Source organism: Gavia stellata, chromosome 1 (genome assembly GCF_030936135.1).
Source record: "Gavia stellata isolate bGavSte3 chromosome 1, bGavSte3.hap2, whole genome shotgun sequence".
NCBI classification, from domain to species: Eukaryota; Metazoa; Chordata; class Aves; order Gaviiformes; family Gaviidae; genus Gavia; species Gavia stellata.
The window spans coordinates 15,495,883-15,510,269 of NC_082594.1; positions in this window are offsets into that span (position 1 = coordinate 15,495,883).

Genomic DNA, 14,387 nt, shown 5'->3' on the forward strand with positions numbered 1-14,387 from the left:
GCTCTGCTTCACAGCCCAGAACATGTTAGTTAATACCCAGGGCTAAGACCTGGGGCACCTCAGGGCTCTGACTCACAAGCCTTGTCATGGATAGCACTGGAAGTAAAAGCACAACAGCACTGTTTGCCAGGCTATCCCCAAGTGATGTCAGACAGGGGACAATAAGTAATTGGATAAAAAATACATACTTTCAAAAGAGAGAGACCCTGTATGCTCACAATACCCACCCACCTTCCCCTCTTTTCAGGGACCTGGTAAATGTTTCATGCTCTTTCTGGCTGTGAGTGCACGACAGAAAAGAAGAGGAGACGGCATGATAATAAACACTGCACAGAGACCATTTCCAACTAGGAAACTGCACCTGGCACTGCATGTCAAGACAGTGGCTACACAGATACAGAGATGGTGGCTACATAGATTAATATCTCAAGGATTTCTGGTTGCAGTTAAAATAAGCAAATAAGCTTGTTTTCTTTTCAGTTTAGGCCAATTCTTTTTTTTTCTTTTTTTTTTTCTTTCTCTGTTATTGTCTTTAAATCCATTGCCAGATCAATACCTAAAGAGAATTGTTGCAGGGCCAGAGGCAGAGACTTCTGGATCCAAGCTTCAGCAGGCAGGGAAGGAGAAGAGGAAAGGAGGAGGAGTTGCAAACTGAGCTAACTATGGGCAGCACCGTTCCCAGAAGACCCTGCAGCAAGGTGCAGAGCGTGCTGAAAGCCATTTGGGCACACGTGGTAATTTCAACAGCCAGATCTACCGAACAAGCTCCAGCACAGCTGTGATCAAATGTGTGACTTTATTCACCGTATAGAGTCCAATGCAACTGTCCTTCATGCATGGAGAGAGCATACTGTCCCTAGCTTTGTGTCACTTTTTATTGGCATTTATAGCAGATTCAGTCTCATCTCTTCTTTCACCTGATTCCTGAGAATGCTATGGGGTACATATTGTTTGAAAGATTCTGTACAAATATAATCACATAGTTTTGCATTATTGCAATCCAAAAGATGAAAACATCATCAGGGCAAACTTTGCCTGAATAACATACAGAAAAATACGCTGAAATTGTTTTGAGAGTGGCTCACGTTCATTCTTCATCCAATACAAAAAAAAAATTTTGAGACTAGTTCTAAGTTGTTCTGCATCTGCTGTTAGTGGAGGAACAGAGACCTCACACAGAAGAAAACTCCATACTTTCAACCCAACACCAGAACAGCATGAAGGAAAGTCAGTACCATCTCTGTGCAGAAAGCCTCAAGGTTCTATTTTCTGAGGTCCTATCATCTGGGCTCTGTTACTCCAACAAGAGCAGTAAATACTAAGATTCTTTCAGCTCTCTTTGCAAGTGACCTTTTCAGCTCATAGTATTTACACAAACAGGCTGCTCTAGCAAAGCACTTTTCAAGTTCCCTATTGGTCATATCAAAGATTTTTAAATGAAACTATATACAGGACAAAATCTCTTGATTAAAAGTTTAGATGAAGGAGATTATTGGGAGACACTAAATCCAAATGGCCATTTGTTAAGTATGATTATATTATAGAACAAATTGGGTATAACAGATGAGATGCCATTTGGGGAGTCAGATATCCCTAGTAACTCAGGATGCTGATAGCTCAGAATCTGTTACTCACAGATTTAAAAAATGTTGGGGATCTACACTACAGGGAGGGGAGCATTATAAAAGCTATTGTGCAATATTCTTATTATATAAAAATATATGTAATAAGTATTATAGTATATATACTGTATTGTATACATATATTATTATATATTGCTAATAATGTCATTACATAACTTATTTTTATATTGGTGTCTTCTACCAAATGAGAAGGCACAAAAAGGCTTGAGTTTTGTGGCTTGCTGCATAAGCTAATACAGGAGGAGATTACTTTTCTTTTTGAATGTAAAAGCTAGGTGATTCTGAAGAAAAGTTGCACTAGTCTCTGCAGAATACTTTCATTTGGCTTTTGTGTTATTGATAAAAATCCAAATTCAAGACAAATGTGTGGCCATGAAATCATCAAAAGAAGTGCTTTTTTTTTTCATTTCAGAAGGAGAGAAGGTGAAATAAAGTATTCAGCATACTGAAATGATAATTTCTGTACAATGTTATAATAGTCCAAGCTTTAAAAGGCATCTTCAGCAGCTTTTAGTGACATCAAAAGGGATGAGGTTCGAAGTTCCTATTAATTTTCATGGAAATTGGGTGTCCATATTTTTTTGAAATATTTGAAAATCTCAGTTATGATTTATAAACCAAGTACAAACACAGCAATTGAACAGCACCCAAATAGAGCAATAAATGTACAGAGCACACTGCAGCAGATCAAGGTGAATCCAATGGAAATGCCTAGTTCAGTTCCTGAATACCAAAGTGTAAAGCCTTTCCAGAAGTCATGTAGAAGAGACTTTAAAAAAATAACGTAATTCTTATAATCATACAGATTTTCCCTGTCTGCCTGGGTCAAAATCCTCTTTCAGTGGTACAGAGCTGCCAGCCATGTTACTCCTCCCCTGAGACCTGACTACAAATGCATAACTTCGTGGCACAGCACTTACAGCCCTGAACAGTCCTATCAATTTAGCTTGGCACTGCATGCAACATCTGGCCCATAATTAATACAGCATTTTAAGATCCTTCTGGTACTATTAAATGCAAGGTATATTAAACCCAATGAGTCTAAAAGTTCTCTTATTTTTTTCCTTGGAAGAGAAAAACTGAAGGGTTAAGGAAGACAGAGTTCTTAACATACTTCAAAAGCAGGAGTACCAGATTTTACATCTCTCCCTGTTCCTCAAATCTCTTTTGTCATTAATAAGACAGCACTCACACATTAGCGTGTGGGGTACCAGATGGCCCTTTTGTGCTTATTCATTTCCTATAAAGAATGTAACTACTGTGGCCGCTCATGTTTCCTTTGGCAGCTGAGTGGCCAGAGGTTTAACATGCAGTAAATCTGCAGCTGTAGCAGAGCCCAAGTCCCACCAGGTCCATGGCCACTGTGTTTGCCATGTGCTGAGGAGGGTCCCCAAGCTGCCCCCCCGGGCTACTATCCCACTGAGGTCTGCACCCCTACTCTTCACTGCCTGGCCACCATGGGCAGACTGGACATAAGCTGAAAGCTATCCCTTGGTGGCCTATTGCTGCTGCGTATGGATTTACTCAGAAAGTTTGAAGAAAATGTTAAAAATAATTGTACAGTACCATTGTATGCTGAGGAGTGAGAAATTTTGTATGTCTCCTATAGATGTGTAGAAATTATGTGTGACATAATTACCATGTGCTTCCTTTATAACAACTGGAGATAAATAGACAATTTTAAGGTACAACTCATCTGTCCCTATATATCAGATGAATCAGTTCCTAAAAGTGCCTATTTGTCTCTAATGACTTGAAAGAAAGCTTAGAGACTAGGTCAGATATCTACTACATCTATCATCTTCTACTGTGTAGAAGGTAGATGATATGAATGCCATTGTAGACAGCCCCAGAAGAGGTCTATTGACTTCTTTTCTTCACTTTTTCTCTCGGCATACATTTTTTTTTAAACTAGATCTCAAGCTGAGATTACCAAAGTTAGCTACAAAAGGACATATAAAGTGAGAACTTGATCACCACCAATACACCCTGTGGCACAGCCTGGCCAAACTGGTCATGTCCCTGTAGATACAACTTTGTTCACTTGCAGTCAATTCTCCTTTGTCCAAGTACCTGAAGAGTTGGGATTCCACAAGTAAATGAAAAAATGTGTTTCCAAACCTAAACCAAGGAAGTGTGAAATCTCTGCATCCTAATTCCTAACATGTCTAGTGCAACCAGTACACTGGGTGTACAGAAGCTAAGCTGACACTGCATAGATCAGTTTGGCTATATCTCTATCAGTAAATAAAATGGACCCAAGCCAATTCTCTAGCTCCAAAAGCAAGTGGCATGCCACACATGCAACCACACAGCTAAACTCTCTTTCCACCTAGAGCAGATGGCTTTGTTCATACTGCATTTGGGAAGAGTCCCAGGACTGTGCCAGGCCCTGAGCTGGGCTTGGACATTGTCTGGGAAAGTGCTAGCTGGCACAGGCCATACCATGCCAGGGACTGTGCTGCCAGTTAAACTGTGTAGACCATTAACAGGTAAGTGTCTAAGCCCGTCCCCTGCATTACTACGTGTTTCCAATGTAACTATAGAGGTGGTTTAAAAGTCTAATAAAATATATTGGCTTAGACATACTGCTGTGGGATTTCCATCAGGCAACCAGATCATACGTCTCTGTGCCTAGGACATGGTTTAACTTCAACAAAGACAATCTGGCCATCAATATTGGGCAATTGGCTGTATTTTCAATATTATATCATGTTGTGAACGTATCAAGGGAAAACAACATACTGCAGTAGCATGCTCAATATTAAACTGGAGTGGAGTTTTGATATTACAACTTCCTAGTCTCTAGACTCAGTCTCTTAAGGCAGAATTTTCAGTTACCTAAATAATTTTCCCAATCCAACCTGACCAACTCTGCTACAAAGGTTTGAGTTACTCTAGATGGAAGATTTAACACATAGGAAAAAAGCTATTTCAAATTTAGTAAACAAAAAGTACATCCATACTGTCTTGTTGGTGTCTGCTAGAGTTCTGTCCATGCTGAATGTCCTGAATGTCCATGCTGCCTAAGTGTTAGTTCATCCTCAAGCTCCATTCTGGAGCAAGCTCAGTTGTTTCTGGGCTGGGAAGAACTAGGCAGAGACTAAGAGATGGTGTGTGTCAGTGTCCCACCCCCACACTGCGTGAAGATACAGTATGAGTGTGACTCATGTTGGATTTGGCTTCTCCCAGACTAACCAGTATTTCAGCAGGCCTCTCAATGGCCTGATGTCCTAAGCCACCCTTGGTGTTACACAACAAAAAGACATATCTGGCAGCCTGCGAAGCAGCTTCCCAACAGCAGCCCAGGGCAACATCTTAAAAGGGCCATACTCAAATCAATGGCTCCATTGTCGGGAAGACTTCTTAGCAGCAATTTACAATTATACTGAGTGCCATAGCACAAGCTGGTTTTATACAGACTGGAGAGCAGTGCTGGTTCTATTTCATATACCTATCTATGTATATATCTATGAATACGTATACAACTATGAATTTTGTCTCCCGTGTGTGTGTGCATGCGCGCATATATATAGAGGAGGGGTAACCAGCCCTTGGGTGCAGCGAGGCGTAGTTGCCTAGTCTATACCAAGGTACATGTAATCCTTGCAAGCACGGCTGCAGGAGAGTTCTTCATGATCAATGATTGCTGTGCTGTGGCCATGATCTTGAGAAGCAGTCTCTGCTTTGCTTCTCCAGACATGAATATTACTGACAATCCTAAGGAGGAGCCCTCTTTCTAGGCTGTGACACGTACCCCTATACACTCACACATCTTCTTATAGATTCATCATCACTGTTGCTCTGGTTGCTTATTTTTTTTAAAGTTTTCACAGCAACTGGATGTTTGTTTTTTTTCTTTAGGGCATATCTGTACTGCTAAACAAAAGAGGACCAGGTAACGAGCTCAGGCATTCATACTTATTGTCACACTGCTTAATTCTTAGTGCTATCCTTGACTCTGTTTTGGACCACTCCAGTTGTCACTAAGAGAAGTCAGGGAGTTGACCCTGTGGAGTGTGGACACAAGCCAGTGCTATTCAGCCTCAAGGCTTGAATCAACTCATCAGTATAAACACAGCCAAAGAGTCTGTATGTTCAGTGAGATGAAAAGGAGCAAACAATTCTGATTCCATTTAATGCCAATTTAGGGCCTTTAACACCGCCTTTCCCACAAATCAAGCTGTTGTATTGTCTAGTTCAGGGCTTTTGTGGGATGACAGGATGAGAGTTTGAGAAATCTGTCTGTTCTGATAATGTTGCAAGGAGTGTTCAGGTTTACTATCAATGCTTCACTAAGACATATTCAACATGTTGATTTTGGTAAAATGAAAGTCTGTAATAAAGAAGACATTCAAAATAAACAGGATCCTAGGAAGGGCATTCACTTTCATTTTATGTTTATTTTCCCCCAGAGGGGAAGAGGTAGAGCTTGCCAACCTTTTAAGTTGCTTGCTAACTGCATAATGAATGGGGATAAGTTAACTCTGACGACGTTTTCAATTTCCTTAGAGAACTAGATGCCAATGCGTTTGAAGTTTTTCTGTTAATATCTGAATACTTCTATGCAGGGGCCACCTTACATATCTAACGTGACCTTCAGGGCTTCCAACTTAATCAAATTTATCTTAAAGCTGGATGATTTGCCAGAATTATAGTTCACAGGATATTTGGCATCATTGATTTAATTTATGACAAATAAGAGGATATAAATATATAGGTATAAAAAATTGCTTTCTGAAACCCCTTGTTTATACCTTGAATACTCTACTGTTCCCTTATTAACTCTCAATGTGTGTTCTAAATCCAACTTTTAAAGGTATGTTCTTTAAAATTATGTATTAAGAGTGAAAATCTAATTATTCACCAAAAGTGATATGTTTGCATCTCAAGATATTCACATATGAATAGTATGTATGACTCCAGTCCTTCTGCTGTTGAATTAAAAGGCAGAACTCAGTAACTGTAGTGGGAACAGCATCTGAAACATTTTCAGGGACATAAAAATGAGAAGAGAAATCATTAGCAAGGAAAGAAAAAGAAAAAAAAAAACAACCTCAAAAAACCCCAACACAACCAAAACCAAACAAAAAAACAGAGTAGCAAAGCTTGTTGATGAATTAACGTAACTCTACCTTTCAAGAAAAAAAAAAAAAAAAAGAAGACCTTACAGCCAATTCTAGGCTTGTCAGGCATAAGTTCTGTTAGAACAGTCTTTTGGAAAAATCTTTGTTATCTGTGCTTATGGAATAAGGAAATGCTTACAAGCTCTCTAGAAAATTAAATAACGTTTTCTGAAATGTATGGAGATATCTAGGTAGAATTCTAAAGCATCAGATTGTGTACCATTCTGAATGCATTCAAAAGATGATTTTGTAAGCTCTGAAGGAAGTTATGGGTTTATTAAGAGCAGCTTATCCTTCCCCTACTTGTTGTGTCTTGGGTACAGGCTCCAAAACCCTTAACACCTCTCCTTCAGATTACAAACTCTTTAATTGTATGCACATGTCTGGCAAAACTAGCCTAGATTTTGGCAAGAATCTCTTGGTCTATTGTTATATAAATAATTTCTTTAAATGTTGCTACCCTGATCCTTTTTTTTTTCTAAGAGGGTCTTAATACCCAAACATTTACCACTCTAGTCTAAATATTCCTCAGCTGAACTACAACATGATTAGGAAGACAACTGCAACTTTAGAGAAAATAGCAATAATCCCATTGTTCCCTCTGGGAGTAAGACCGGGCACTATAAATTGTGTATCCTTCAGAAGAAAAAGACCTCACATCCTTCTGTCAGGACTTCTGATTTTGAAGTTTGTAAGTTGAAAAGTTTAGCAATCACTTCTTAGCTCAAGCTCTAGCAAGGAGAATTTTAATTTAGACATTGGAATACATAAAGTATTGAAATCAAAAGTCAAATGTTGCCACATCTCTTTCAGACTCATTACTAAGGAATAAAAGCAGACTATCCATTCTTCATCACATCAGCTGAACAGGAAGGACAATCCAGTCTCTTTTGCAGGGGATGGAACTGATTGGTTTTCATTAATTTTCATAGTTTGGGGCTCAATTTGGCTTCTTCTTATTCCAAGTAAAAGGTATATATTCTTGGAAACACTTTAAGAAAGCTTTTGCATATCATTTTATTCAAATAATACTGTGCAGAATAACAAGTGAGACTCTTACCTGGCCCGTATCTTAGACTGAGTTTGTCATTTCCTCATCGGACAGTATTGCTTTAGTAACTGAGCCATATGCACTCATTTGGAAGGCTAAGAGAAAGCTCATCTTTTTTATAGTGATTCTTTCAGAATGGAGACAAAGGAAAGTTGGGATTGATGCTGACGTTCTAACTACACAGCATGATTTGCAAGACCAGAGGACTGAAAGGAGATGGAAACACCTGGTGGGAAAGACAATATAAGGACAGATTCTAGAAGAATTTTTTGCACTTGCAAAGTATACTATCCTGCTATACCTACTGTGGATCTGCAGCAGCCTTTTTGTTCAATTGTTTTGCAGGTGCAAATTTATTCTCACCAGATAAATTACAGAAGCAAACTAGTGTACGTATCTTCTTATCTATTGGCATCCGTAGACAAAGTGGTGAGCTCTCTGATTTAGTTTCCTACCAGAGGACATGCACAAGATTTAGGCCACACATTTCATACCCATAAACAAGAGCTCCACACTCTCCGTGCAGTCTTGGACTTGCATCTGGGGAGAGGAATTGCTTCCTTCAACACATATTCTGAGGCATACTACTGTCAGGAGATCTGTATTTAACACTGCACAGCAAATCAAACAGCATCTTAGAAGAGAAAATAGAGAAGAAAAACACCAACTGATCCAGGAGGAGGACTTTGCAAAGATAACGTAGCAATTGCATTCTCTGATATTTTATTCTGTTGTGTAACTGGAGGTTTTGGATAAGCAGGCTTTCATTAGATAATTTCAATTTGTATGAATCAAAACCAACTTCACCAAAACTCATGCAGAATTCTGAATAAAAACCTGCACCAAAAAAACACTGCTTGGTAGTGTTAATCAGGAGCTTGGTCTTCCCTGGCCTGTGAATTTAAGACAGATCTATCATGCACACAGATCTGGATTTCTAGACTCTATATTGTGTTCCCAGAGCCTAAAATTTGTAACTCTAATGAGGGCTTCACCCTGGCACTGAGGAAGAAGCCTGGACACTTGGTGACATTCATCCTAAGCTGTGGAATCCAAGTTTTAGACTTTCAGCTCTGCCCTGGAAGACTCCATGGGGTTCTCCTGACTACTAGAAACCCAGCAGACTTCTCCAACACGGACAAAAAGCCCCAGATTTGCCAACAGGTGAGAATTAACCACAGAATTCCTAGAACTCAAACAAAAATGGTTACCTAATTCCAAACCTATTTCCTACTTCTTCCATAGGAAATGTAGAAATGTCAAGTTTTTGTTCAAACCAGGTGACAGTTTTGTTGTGACAACCAGTGTTTCCTAAATTGACCCTATATTTGTTGACTTCAGGCTGTGCCACCTTAATGCACCCAAAATAGATATCCTTGAAAAGCTATCCTCACTCTTCAATTAGTTCTGATTGCTATACCTGTCTCTTAGGTTGAGTAGAATAATAAGATCCTTTTGCTTCAGACATTTACACAGGTGCCAATCTGCTTCCAGGTACTTATTATCCCTAGGTCCCTAGACATGTTTGGCTGTCCTAGAGTTGAATTTGCAGAGGTGAACAAGGACAGTCACAGCACCTGATGCTTAGCAAGCAACCCATTATCACCAGCTCTCTGGCGGAATCTTAATCTCACTTTGAGCAGGTCAAGTTGCATGAAACATCTCTCTTACTCTGCCTTTTCCATGATAGGAGGTACTGGCATTACCACTAGAAATAAATGTCATGGCCAATATTCTATTGGCTGCTGTGGAAGTCATAATCATGGAGGAAAACAGCAAATCAGTTGGTTGGAAAATCTCAAAGAGAAGAAAAAAAAATTTCCCCAAAAAACCCCTTTTCTTGGTATTTTCTTTATTTTTGTGGACAAGTCTACAACGACCTTAATCTTGACTTTGTGGAACATCTGTTATACACCTAAATAGCATCAGGATTCAAACCATAGACTTTCCTCTTTTATGTGACTTCCCAAGCCCAATTCAGTAAGCATTCCCAGAGCTGTCTTGGCAGACAGAATCCCGCACAAAACAAAAGAGCCAGTGGCTGTATTACCCTTATCCTTTTATCTGTGTGGGTAAAGCTGGATTTTACCCATAGGGGAAATATGTATTCATGTATTGCCTTTTATAACTTTCAGATCAGAGGGCTGTATAGGACAGACATCCATCAGTCTTGCTGTTGAAACTGTCTCTCTTTGTGTAGAAACATCATATTTGTTGGGCTGAAAAGCATAAAAATGACCTTAGAATCAGTGGCCAGAGTATTCAACTGAAATCAGGGTGACTTCAGGCCAAGGTCATGCCTCAGTTCTCATAATTCACATGAAACGTCTTCTTTTGTCAGATACTGTTTCCTGTTGGCTAGTTTAGGCATCTTTTTGCTTAGAGTGGGACTTTTGGGGGGATCTCTGTAACTATTCACATTTTGAAGTGGTAGCCCAGACATGTAACTAACAATCTGGATCTTGATGGACATCTCAGCTCAACAACACTATCTTCTGTCATTTGTGGGTCTAGTGCTAAATTACTTGCTTAAACTGCAGTAGAAGCTTTGTGGTCACATTGGGAACAAACTTCTGTTCTCCAAAGTCCAAAAGAAGAAATTCACAGTGGAACTCACCTTTTCTTCCTCTTTCTAGAAAGAATAGAGTAGACTAAATTTCCTCACACAATTGAAAACAATAGAAAGAAAAAATCTGCATAGGAATTTAGACTAAATATTTTAAAATAAACCCCCAAACATAATGCATTTTATAAAGGTCAAAGAACAAATATTGCAGTTCAGCAAAGACTTCATCATTTTAAGTAAACAAACTGGAAAACAGAGCAAATTCTCCACCCTACCAGACTAGTTCAGGGTTTAGATTGCCAGCCTTTCAGGTGGCCTAGGTTAAGATTCATGATTATGCAATGAAGGATGCTTGTTAGACTGAACAGAAGATGACATTTGGGTACCGTATTTTATAACACTTCATAAACTTTGTTTAAACAGTATAAACAGCAGACAAAGGAAACTGGATTTTGCAATAAAAGCTATTTTTATGAAAGTAAAAGTCACATGACCTCTCACCTGGTTTTAAGAGAGCAATAGAACTTGCTTTGCCTGCCAGCCCTGAAAAAAGACTGAATTTAATGTCAAAGACAGAGGTCTTGTTAGGCAACAGTGCTACATTCCAAATCTTACATGTTTATAGCTTCCCCCCGCAACCCCACCCTCTTGATGGAAAATAAAAGTGCAGTTAGGCTTAACCCTTCCTAGCCTTTGACTTTTACAGCAGCTGAGACCACCCTGATTTTTCACTAGGTAAATTTTTCGAAGCAAAGTATATTGATGGGTAGCTTGCATACATGGGACATGTTCATAAACACTCAGCTCACATGCACTGTAGGAGAGAAATCAAGGCCTCTGTGTGTCCTAAATATCCTAATTTCAAACCATTCATGTCAAGCTACATTGAGATTCGTCACTGATGTATCCTTCTCAGTGTAAAATCAATACCGTAGGCAAGCCCTTGCTTGTTGCTTGCGAATTTCAACACATACACATTTCTCCCAAGTCACCCTAACAATATTTTCAGTAAATATATTCTGCTGGAAAACCACACTCAGTTTCCTTCTGAAATGAAGCTTTCCTTTTTCCTCACTGAAACCTTTTACAAACTTCTCAAATGCAGTATCATTCCCTGTAAAGCCCTCAGTACTGACTGAATTTTGTATTTGATAACCCAGAAATGGAAACCCTATAAAATCCCATTCAATAAGAAGGAGAGCCAAGGAATATCAAGGTGAATAAGTAACAGAATAAGCACCCATGGAGTATACATTAGTGATATGCTTATAACTCATCTCTAATTCAGTATTCCAATATAAAATATGAAAAAAGAATCCTTTTACATATAGTAATAATATCATATATAGCCCTTTTCAGAGAAGAAAAAATGGTGGAAAAGATAGTGGTGATATTTCTGCCCACTATTTGTAATGAAAGTCCACAACTGGCTGGCTTTGGCATATATAGTGAAGGAGCTGTGAGTGAGACACGAACGCTATGGCACAGAGAGCAGCATAGGGTGCAAAGGCCCTTGAAGGTCAGTGGGAGGAGAAGGGACAAGTAACCCAAGGTTGGGTACAATGTACCAAAGGTGGGAGGCAGTGAGGGAAGGTGAATGTACCGAAGGTGGGAGGGAGTGAGGGAAGGTGCACAGGAACTGGGATCCTGGAGATAGCTGTAATTTGCTCGTAGGTATTGGGGAGTGGGGCTAAACTGGGATGTACAAAATACTGGTGGGGAAGACAATAGTCTTAGATACTTTATCAAGAGTATAGGTGGAGAATAAGGTGTACAGAGCTAAGAGGGAGATTAAGTAAAATTACACCAGAAGGGACAGGTGTGCTTTTTCAGCCACTCAGCCAGCACCTCCACAGCTGGAATTCATCCCTGAATCCTAACTTTAGGTGCCTGTTGGGTAGAGGTATACATATACCATGTACAGTAGGTATCCGTGCTATCCATAGAGTTCAAGTATGAAGTTTAGGACATTTTTGAGCTCACTGTACGGTAGACATCTCATCAACTGAATATACCTGTTGACTCTAAGGACAGTACTGACTAGGGACTCAATTCAGATGCCTGCACATGGCCACGTAGTTCCATCTGAGACAAAGCAGGGTATCGCCTTTATGGAGCTGGCAGATATGTCATTACTTAAAGTAGACTCAGCCTCCAGCTGCCATTCCAGAAAATCAGAAAAGGGGTATCTGGAGCAAGACTGAAAGGTACCTTGGGCATCTGAAATGCCTCTCTATTCAATTGAATTGAGATCTTGATCTTCCAGGATGATAATGGAAGCTTAGCTGACCTGTAAACATCTACAAGTAGACACCTAAAATTAAGTGTCTGAAGCTGAAACACACCCCCAGGTCTGAGCTTTCACCTCTAGGTCTAGTGCCATTTGAAATGCCCACCTGACGTCCAGCCACCAGTCTGGAGGAGCATGGGTTTCCTCTAGGTCTTGTGTCATATCTGACAGCCCCATGAAGATGTTCCAGTTCCTTGAGGGATCTTAAATGGCAGGAGACACCAAGTTCAAGCAACTGAATCAATCCTCCAGCGTCTAGAACTTCAGTCACTCCCACAAATACCCTGATCAATGTCCAGAGAAGAACAGTACATCCTATAGCCTGGTACCGCTGTACTCATGCACGTAGAAGGGAGAGGAACTGTTAGACTTTAAAGGAATTTGTTTTCAACACAAGAGATGTGAGCATCAAAAATCAATGAAGAAAAAAGCATGTCTACAGGCAAAATTTAGTTCTTAATGTATATGTAAAAACTGTGCTGGGTAACTAACAGAACACCTTGCAGTATGGCTACACAACTGTCTACAAACAATAAGGGAAAAAACCAATTAGTCAGAATCAGTAAAAAGCATTTAAAATAGGTCTGCTGAAGAATTTGCATGCCTAAATCCAAGATAACTTCAGTATTTCATATTAGCCAGGCAGTCACTGGATAAAAGTAATAAACAGTCTTTGGCACTTGGACAGGCCCCAGAGTTGCCCCCTCCCTCCTAAAGGCCCTAACCAAGAAGTTATAGAGACAAACTCATGTTTATGTTCTCCAGCCTCTATAGTAAAATGCTATTTTCTGCATAGGGAAACAGTTTCTGAGATACAATTACCCGCATGCATTGTAAGCTTTTGTATGTAAACTGGGTATGAAAACTATGTATGTAAGCTGTGTGGTTTTGGCTTGCAGTCCTAAAAGAAAGGGAGTATAGTGCTGAACTCTCAAAGCATAGGGTGAATTTGAAACTGGACATCTCAGTTGCTACTTGTGTATGTGAACAACTCATGTATTGCTTGAAAAGAGGAATAGCAGCTCAGTAACCCTTTTATCTTCTGCTGGGTTTAAAAGAAACAGCAACCCGTATCTGATTTAGAGAAAGGGTGTTTAGACACCAGCCTTCAACGGAGAGCTTTAAGGCAGTGAATCTTCAGAAGAGTACATAAATTGCAAAAGAGATGAAACTGAAGTGCATGAATCCTCTTTGTTTTCCTCTTAGATGGGTCTGGATGGTGTCACACACACTGTGTTGAGTTTCCTGGGCCTCACTGTAATTCTTACTGTGCACCTCCAGCATCTCATGTTTCTTTTTTGAGGAACAAAGAAAATTTAGGCATTGCAATGCTTTGATGCCTAAACTCACTTTTGGTATTTAGCCTCAGATATTTTCTTTGCTACTTATCTCTCAATACTTTTTATGATGCAAATTGTAAATTATCTATTTCAGCATTGCTTCTTGAATTAAGCTTCATAATAGGCTGTAGCGCACATATAAAGCAACATATAACATGTCCTTTGGAAGCAAAGGTTATTAATGGAAGAGTCACTGGGATATACTGAGCTGATGAAACTAAAACAGGCAACATGGACAAATCTAGCATAAACACAACCATGTTTCTACCACATACTGTGTGTCCGGCAGCAGCAAGAGGGGGCTGCTCTGTAAGATGGGGTGAGCTGGCAGCCGAGGGTGACGGCGAGGCTGGTAGGGCAGTGCCCTCCCC